This window comes from Onychostoma macrolepis, chromosome 23 (genome assembly GCF_012432095.1).
Source record: "Onychostoma macrolepis isolate SWU-2019 chromosome 23, ASM1243209v1, whole genome shotgun sequence".
Taxonomy (NCBI): Eukaryota; Metazoa; Chordata; class Actinopteri; order Cypriniformes; family Cyprinidae; genus Onychostoma; species Onychostoma macrolepis.
The window spans coordinates 7,575,957-7,585,958 of NC_081177.1; the positions used below are offsets into that span (position 1 = coordinate 7,575,957).

General features: G+C 36.1%; 1 long non-coding RNA gene across 3 annotated transcripts; it reads right to left on the reverse strand.

The window, feature by feature from the left end:
• Positions 1–824: 824 nt before the first annotated feature.
• On the reverse strand, positions 825–9,744 carry LOC131531644 (uncharacterized). Of its 3 annotated transcripts, XR_009268749.1 has the most exons (5): positions 9,622–9,744; positions 5,395–5,544; positions 3,718–3,843; positions 2,229–2,260; positions 825–2,149 (listed from the first exon to the last, which is right to left on the reverse strand). It is a non-coding gene; the product is annotated as an uncharacterized LOC131531644 (long non-coding RNA). The 3 variants fall into 3 exon arrangements; XR_009268750.1 differs by lacking the exon at positions 3,718–3,843; XR_009268748.1 differs by having other exon boundaries at positions 825–2,260.
• Between the last annotated feature and the right edge of the window lie 258 nt (positions 9,745–10,002).

Below are 10,002 nucleotides of genomic sequence, written 5' to 3' on the forward strand. Positions count from 1 at the left end.
CTTTTCAGTAGCGAGTTAAACCCGATCAAGCGACAGGCTTTTTCCAATGTGCAATGAGCCCATGACAGACCGTCAGTCTCTCTGTCAGTAAAGCTTCCTTATCAGCAGCGGATTCACACACTGTCATGAAATGACATAGAGGTGGGGAGGCAATCATCCGTGAGCCGCAGCTCTTTGAAAACCGAACATTTACTCTTCAAAATTTCACGGAAAAAAGAGGTTTCATTCAAGTCTCATTCAGCTCAATATCAAACTTAATTTCTACCTTTGAATTATGTCAAATATAGTGTCAGCTCAGACGGCAGACCTACAAAGAGTTCATTTAAATTCATAACTATTTTAATTAAACCATACTTATATAAGCAATGTCAGATATATAGAAATGTTTTTAAGATAAAAACTGTGTAAAAAAATGGAATCAAATACAGCCGCAGTATGCTGGGGATTGATCTGTTTTAAAAATCACTGAAAATATATAGCAATTTAAAATAACTGTTTTCTATTTTTATGTATTTTAAAATGTATTATTATTATTTATTCCTGTGATGCAAAGCTGAATTTTCAGCATCATTACTCCAGTCTTCAGTGTCACATGATCCTTCAGAAATCATACAAATATGCTGATTTGATGCTCAAGAAACATTTTTATTATTATAAATGTTAAAAACAGTTGTGCTGCTTCACAGTTTTCGAAAATATTTTTTATTTTTAATTAAAAAATTTTTTTTTTTTCAGAATTCTTTGATGAACAGAAATTTCAAAAGAACAGCATTTATTTGAAATAGAAATATTATGTGAAATGGAAATATTATAAATACCTTGTCACTTTTGGTCAATTTAGTGTGTCCTTGCTGAATAAACTTCTTTAAGACATAGATCTTGCTGCTAGTTTTGTACACATTTAGAGTACTGTTTATTAACAACTGCTATAGAGCTAGCCAGAAAACACTAGTCATTTAGCTGATTCATGGGCAGACAGACTAGTGCAATCAAACTACATTTCCCATCATTCTCTGAGAGAACAAGAAACACAAAAAACACTGATTACTCACCAAATGCATATCCTTTGCTCTTCATTATTATGCATTAGTGCTAAAATGCTTCCAGAAGTACATTATCGAGCAAAAACATTTCACTTTAGCAAAAATCATTTGAACACACATCATGTTGTAATTATGATTTCCAGAGGGCTTGAAAGCAGTATTAGTCACTTTACCTGCCAATCAGCCAGTCTAAGTGGGTGGAAGACTATACAAGCTATGTGGTTATTCCAATATAGTGAATATTTACAAAGTGGCTCAACTCAAGGAACTGTTTCCAACAGGTCTTAGGTGACTTTGAACACCACAGGGTTTTCGAGCACATGGCGACGGGCTGAGGATAAAGCAGCTGAACTGACTGAGTGACCCTTTGTCTATTTTCCTCCTGTGTTTTTACTGTCTTTCTAGGTCAGCCACATCTCTAGGACCGATATGTGAGTGCTCTCCTATATTATTTATTGCCATTTCTAGAACAACTAAAATATCTCAGCAATGGCGTAAAATGTTCAGAACATGAAACGTCACTGGCACAGGATGTACAATGACTCCAACCAAAATCATTGTCAAGAAACATCATTCAGAGATAAAATAAGTCATGTTTTTGTTTAGTACTGATAAAAGATGCACAAAAACACCTGGAACATGTATTAGTACGTAAACAGGGTCTGTTTTGATTCACGCCTTACAAAGCATCCCTGACAAATGTTATAAAAGGAACAAAATATGTGCATTTACTCACATTTTAAGGAGTGACATTGATAAATATGTACAAACTGGCAGTAAAAAAAAAAAAATGTATCCAACTTGCTGCAGCACATGTAGGTCAGATGACCTTCAGAAAGATGGAAACGTATTGCTTCATTGCCTCCTGAGGTCTCACACTGAACCCTGGTCCTGCTACATTTCCCACCCAAACGCGAGGCTCTGAATGGATGAACGGCGCCGTTTGTGAAGGTTAGACAAAATGCTCCTTGAATAATTATGTCACAACGGACCTGCTCCAGATATTTCCAGCAACAATCCTCTATTGCATGACAACAACTGATGTCGAGACAATTTCAGGTAATTTTCTAATCAGGTCAGCGTGTTTTTTTCTGGGGGGTTGAAATCTCAAACGAAAAGTAGAGAAAAGGTGACATTAAAGGGATAATTTACTCCAAAATGAAACTTATTTAATCATTTACTCACCCTCATGTCGCTTCAACCCGTATGACTTTCTTCTGTGAAAAACAAGAGGAGAAAAGAGGCTCTAAAATGATTAAAAAACACAATTAAAGCATCATTAAAGTAATCTGTATCATGATATATTAAATCTTATGAAGCAAGCCTTTAAGACATTTTTACCAGCTATGTTTCTATTCAAATTAATCTATGTAAAAAATATATATAAATAAACAAAACAAATGTAAAATTAAATAAAATGTAAAATTGAATGAAATCAATGTAAAATAAAATATAAAATAAAAACCGACAACTAAAATATAAAACAATTTGCAAATAATATGAAACCATTTGCATTGTGCGCTCATTGTGCTCAAGAGAACAAAATCATCACTTCCAGGGAAATAGAAAGGGAACATCACTGTATTTTCATCTTGGGTTATACTGTACTAATGACTTCTAAATTAACAAAGTAATCGTGCCATTTTTATGCACATTTTGGAAATGATACATCTTAGTGTTTCCACGCACCTTTATTTATTGATTTAATGCCGTTACCTAGTTGTTCAGAATTTTACTTGGTGAGCTAAAACAACACACATACATAAATACATATATGTGCTATCAGTTACAGGGAGTGAAATAGAGATGGATAAATGCCAGAGGAATTAAGAGCCTGAACAATCCTACAATAAGTGCTGTTCAGAAAATGTCTGCCTGAAGAGGTATCTGGCTGGAAGTGAGGGATCTTTCAGGACTGTTAGACCTTTTTTTTTTTTTCCTGCAAACGTGAGACATAAATCTCATCAATAGTGGGAAGCTCACAACCAATAATTTTCGAGGCAGCCCGTATTATATTACTAATCTGACTTCTCTGCTGAGCTGTGGAGCTACCAAACCACACTGCAATTGAGAAAGCCAGCACGCTTTCAATCACAGCTCTATAAAATTACATTCCAACTTTAGTTACGCCAAACTTTTTAAGCTGTCTTAAGAAAAAATTGTCCCACTTCAACGATGCAGAGATGGTAGTCCCAAGAAACATAAAGCTTTGTAAAGTACATGACCGTTAATAATTAATGGCAAAACAGCATTTGTCCTCCGTCAGAAATCAGACACCATTTCCATTGTTTTTAGGGTACAACTCCATTCGAACAAAGCAGACACCTCCCTTCTATTGTCCGATTCATTATTGCCCATTATTAGACCAATCAATGTAGTATCATCTGCAAACTTAAACATTTTCACTGATTTACAAAGCCACACACAGTCATTAGTGTGCACAGAAAACAGCAACGGTGAAAGTACAATTTCTTGTGGAGCCCCACACTTATTGTCTTAGCTCTCGAAAAAGTATTATTAATTTTACCTACTTGTGATCTATTGTGGAGAAAATCCAAAGAGCAAAGGAGTGTTGAACCCCAAATTGCTTTAACTTATCAAAAAGTTTAACTGGAAAATTTGTATTAAAGGAATAGTTCACCCAAAAATGGAAATTCCGTCATTAATTACTCACCCTCATGTCGTTCCAAAACCGTAAGACCTTCATTCATCTTCGCAACACAAATAAAGATATTTTTGATGAAATCCGAGAGCTCTCTGACCCTCCATAGACAGCAAGGGTACTACCACGATCAAGGCACTGAAACATAGTAAGGGCATAGTTAAAATAGTCCATGTGACATATTAGTGGTTCAACTGTAATTTTATAAAGCTACGAGAACGCTTTTTGTGCCCACAGAAAACAAAAACAACGACTTTATTCAACAATTCTTCTCCTCCGCGTCACCCTGGTGGCATTTTGGAGAGTACCACGAGTACCACTTACGGGTTTGGAATGACATGAGGTTGAGTGAGTAATGACAGAATTTTCATTTTTGAGTGAACTATACCTTTAAATGCAGATTCATAGTCCACAAAAAGAGTCTTGATATAGGAGTTGGGGGATTCAAGGTGTTGCAAAATTGAATAAAGACAAAGATGCACAGCATCACAGATCCATTTGCCTTATAGGCAAACTGGTAAGAATTCAGACAGATTGTAGAAATAAAATTTCTAAGTACCAATCGCTCAAAGATTTTCATAGCAACTGAAGTTAGGGTCACTGGTCTATAATTATCTAAGCAGCTAATATTCAGCTTGGCACTGGAATAATAACAGCTGCTTTAAAACATGCTGAGACTGCATAATTTTAACGACCGGTTGAATATATAAGTAAATACTGGGGCAAGCATGTAAGTACTCCACTTTAACATTGCAGATGATATGGAGTCAGGGTCTGCTGCCGGCTGACCTAATTGTCCCTCCATTACTGTCAAACCGACTATAGAACGCATTAAATTCATCAGGCCTTAAAGGGATAGTTCACCCAAAAATGAAAACTGTCATTAATTACTCACCCTCATGTCATTCCCAACCCGTAAGACCTTCGTTCATCTTCGGAACACAAATTAAGATAGTTTTGATGAAATCTGAGAGCTTTCCGACCCTCCATAGACAGCAACGGAACAACCACGTTCAAGGCCCAGAAACATAGCAAGAAAAAAAATAAACTACGCCATGTGACATCAGTGGTTCAGTCGTTATTTTTGTTTTCTTTGCGCACAAAAAGAATTCTCGTTTTTCGATGAAAGCTCTCGGATTTCATCAAAAATATCTTAATTTGTGTTCCAAAGTTAAACGAAGATCTTACGTGTTTGAAATGACATGAGGGTGAGTAACTAATGACAGAATTTTTATTTTTGTATGAACCATTTCTTTAAATGACGACAACATTTTAATTTATGGGTGAACTGTCCCTTTAAAGGCCCTTTGGAAAACTTTCAGCGCCATACTGTCAGTTTCCCTAAAACTCCTGAAGACCTTGAGGAAGTATGAAGGATGTGCGACGCTCTCCCTTGGCCGTACTTATGAGGGAGGTTCTGACATTCATAGAGGACATTAATAAGGATGGACGCAAGCAGGAGGAGGCTTGTGTGATGAATGAACGGAGCGCTGAGAGACTCCTGCACATTTAGACTGATGTGGAGCTCTTGATCAATGCTCCTCCTGACAGCAGATACACAATCGGCCGTGGCGGACAACCCCATTGTTTAAATGGAGTGACGCGTCATTTGCGCTGCGCTAAAGGTTAACGACGAGAGAATCGCACACCAAATTATAAATTAATCTCTAAGCACATTTGTTCTCTCACCTGTGTCCTCTCTTTCTTTACATCCTTGCCTCTTTCTCTGGCTCTCCTCCTGCGTGTTTTTTTCGGCCCACGTAATTTGTCGGCTTTATCTTGTTGGAGGGATTGAGCTGGCTTCGGGGAGCATGCTTAGATACCGGCTACATCCATTATCTGTCAGAGGATAACCTGATTCAGAGCGGCTGCTGCCAGACATACAAAGACAGACAGACAGAGAGAGAGAGAGAGAGAGAGAGAGACAAACAGAGAGACAGGCCTTGTTCTGTGTTTAATTGTCAAGCTGATCAATTAGAGACTGTCTCGCAGATTGCTGCGACAGAACTCTTCAACAAGAGTGACAAAAACAAGGAGATTATTACAGGAAAAAGCTTCTGCATTGAATTCATCACACTGATAGAGATGATGGTAAACACATCCGTCCAGAATCATTCATTATCCATGTGTAATAATGAGCGATTGCAAAACAGTTCTGATCCTGGATGCTGATTGGTCAAAACACTGGTTCACTACATACTGTGCATCAAAATGGTACTGGATTCTTTTTATAAAGTTATTTTTATTCATATAGGACAGAAGAGAGATGACAGGAAATTACTGGGAGGAGAGAGGAGAGAGGGATCGGCAAAGGACCTCGAGACGGGAATCGAAATCAGGTTGCCATGAGTACAGTTGCGCTATATGTCGCCGCACTAACCACGAGGCTATTGGTGCCGACATGGTACTGGATTCTTACAGTACTTTTTTAAAACTTTTAAACAAAATTTGATAACACTACAATTACAATACAATACAATAACTTCAATGCATCAATGCATTAGGTATTATGAACTAACAAAGAAAAATTATTTTGTTGCGTCAACAAGTGATGACATAACAAGTGACATCTTAATCATGTGGAATTCCGCCACTGAATAGAAATACAAAAAGGTAATTGCGACTATTTGTCTCACAATTCTGACTTTTGACAAACTATTTTCCTGTTGACACTGTAAATGACACAATCAGTATTGCAAAAAGCGCTATATAAATAAAGGTGATTTGTCTCGCAATTGCGTGACTTTTTTTCAGAATTGTGATGAGTATGATTGACAGGCGATCTGACCAATCATACTGCCAAATCTGCCATTTAGTCTGACAAACAAACCAGACAGTAGAGTAGATTGGCGTGAAAATGGTGTATTGACATCTTTCTGCGGTTGAAACAAAATACCTTCTGATGTTCATTCACGTTTATTTCATGTTATAACTAGTAAAGTGGAAGACCTGATCGGTTCACATGCCGCTTGAACTGAGGCACTAGCGATCTCTAACGATACATTAAAGAGCCACAAACTGTATTTATTTTTTGAAAAACTTTTTAAAAATGACAAAACTAACCTGCTCTGTCTTGTCTGTCAGTGCATTGTCATGTCCTCTTTACACAATGTATTTTGCACTGGCACTGCGTGAGAGCACCATAGCTTGTCGGATGTAACAACAGTAACTAGGGGTTAACTGCTATTTATAAAGTCAGAATTACGATATATAAAGTCGCAATTGCATGTAATAAAGTCAGAACTGTGAGATATAAACTCGATTTTAGTTGGATGAAGGTTAAAAGTTTGTTTGTTTGACTATCAGAAAGGTAGAATCATACTCATGACAAGTTCTCTCACAAAAATCAACTCCACAAATGAGGCTGTAATCATAAATGTTTTGAATAATGAACACCGGTAGTCCTCACAGCCAAATAAACAGTAAAGTCTTATGTAAGACATGAAATCTTGATTTGAGATTACAGCCCAGGAAAGTGTCAAGCCACAGAAAAATCCCATCCTCGCTAATGCTCAACCAACCTTATCAGGACACCGTTAAACATATCATTATGATTTCAGCCTGATAGAAACACATTAAACAGAATCTCCAAAGATTTATCATTCAACACAACCGAAACCAGAATGACTTTGCATTTGTAAAGGCCTACAAGCATGAATGGAAGTACTTATGACAATGAGAAAGTAAAAATGAAACAAAAATGACTATTTAAATAAACCATCCTGAGATAAATGTTTGAATGCGACACCCATGAGCCTTGTGGTTTTCATTCATCTTCATTTCAGCCCTATCAGTCTGTCTGCAAGATAGCAAGCACACTTACATGATTAATGCTGTGAACAAACGCCTCTCAGTTACATGAAAACATGCTGAATCACATCGTACTATGAAAAATGTTAGGAAAGCGCATCAAATTCGGTTCTCTCTCTTTCTCCATGTTTCAAAAACATTTTATGTCCCATTGTACAGCACAAAGACACACACACACAAAAATTTTTTAAATGGCTGCTCTCTACAGAAACGCGTCCTGATACGGTGTAAGTGTGCGAGGGTTTGGACGATAATTGGATGTCGTCAGATGAAATAAAAAGGATGAAAGTGGTGATTCATCACCTTGTCAGTCTCCACAGCACCTTCCTCTTATACATCACTCTCTTTCTATCACAAACACACACACACACTTCAGTCTCTCACGCCGCCTCTGTCACGACCTCCATCAACTTATTCTTACACTCAGATGCACATGTTCAAACAGACTCACCCTAATGATTAATTAGTCAATTCTTTGACACTTTTATCTACAGTGACTTGCAGTAATAATAAAAGACAGTTCTTTTGGAGTAAAATTTACATTCAAGGCATTTAGCAGATGCACTTATTTAGAGCAACTAAAAACTAGAAATCTTCATGGGATGTTCACAGGTCTCTGGTGCAAAGTTAATGCTCAAATCATGTCGTAATTCTAAGCCAAGATTAAGTCAAGTTTTGGTCTTTTATCACCAGACAAGACAATTTTATAAACCCTGTTGTAAGACAAATAAATATTCATTAAAAATAATAAATAAATGTGTTTTATAAAATAATATATTCACTTTTTTAATAGTTATTAATGCGGTTTTATATATATATGTGACCCTGGACCACAAAACCAGTCATAAGTAGCACGGGTATATTTATGGGTCAAAATTATCTATTTTTCTTTTATGCCAAAAATCATTAGGATATTTAGTAAAGATTATGTTCCATGAAGATATTTTGTAAATTTCCTACCATAAATATACCAAAACTTAGTTTTTGATTAGTAATATGCATTGCTAAGAACTTCATTTGGACAACTTTAAAGGCGATTTTCTCAGTATTTTGATTTTTTTTGCAACTCTCAGATAGTTGCATCTCAGCCAAATACTGTCCTATCCTAAGTGGTCCTATCCTACGTGGTCCTGGGTCACATATGCTGCAAGTAAATGCTGTTGCGAGACAAAATAAAATTCAATTCAATTAAAATCAAATCAGTTTTGTATGACATAATATATTTATTTTATTAATATTTATAGTACAGTTTTTATAAATCCTGCAGACAAATAAATAAACAAATAAATAAATATTTTACATAAAATAATATATTAAAAAAAAATGCTGCAGTAATGTAAAACTTGAGAAAACACAAGATGCTTCCTTATACCAAAATATTAACATTAAAATCCATAAAATAACATAACTTAGATTTTAAACAAAATAATATACTTATTTTATTAATATTGTAGTTTTCTGTATATTGCAGGTTAGTTTTATAAATCCTGTTGCAGCACAATAAATAAATATAAAATCTTTTTTTTTTTTTTTAAATGGATTAATTTTAATGTCCTAGGGAAAAAAATGCTTGATTAGTGGAATTCATGAACAAACAAATTTCATTAGATTAAAAAAAAAAGAATGACAAATTGCATACGGGAGTTCCTTTCATCTATACAGGGTCATGACATTCAGAGAAAATATTTCTCTTTGTCCTCCTGAGCCTCAAGTCAATTGTTTTTTTGCAGCTTAAGCATGCATTGAGCAGGCAATTTATAAAAATGACAATATCTGCTCAGAAAAGAACTTACACAACTCTGACCTGTGCAAATCTCACCACAACATGCTAGGGTGTTGTGCACGATAAGCAATAGCAATCCTGACACCACTTCCGACTATATTTAATCAGAAATTGGAAACCTTTAGAATTGTTTTTTTTTTTTTATCATAATTTGGAAGCAATCCAGAAGGACTGTGAATTTTCTAAGAGCATTCCAATATAACAAAAGTACATTATTCAAATACAACAAACAAGGCTCTGATAAAGATCATTCACTAGAAAAATCCTGTAGTAATTTCAGTTTATCCAGTTGCATCTTATTTAATTCTAAAAGGATTTATTACCTGATCCCATCAGGACTGATTCCAAATTATGACAGAATTCCAACAGGAATCTTAACCATAGATTAGAGCCTCAGTGGAGCTCCTCCATCACCTCTTGTGAGGTTTGAACCTACAGTCTTTCAGTTGCCATCCCAGATCTCTAACCAACTCTCTCTCTCTCTCTCTTTCATCTTTCAGTTGGCTTTTTTTAACCGTCTTTGCCTGCCTCTGAAGTTGGAGTGAACTCTGTGTGTTAGCGCTGTGATTTTATGCTCCTTTGAGGTTTCGGGGCTGTGCAATCTGCCTCGTGGAGGGAGTCCGAGCCTCCGCCGGCTGGATCGCATTTTGATCATTAAGATCAGAATTAGCCGTCTGACTTTCACACTTCAACCGTGTTAAACC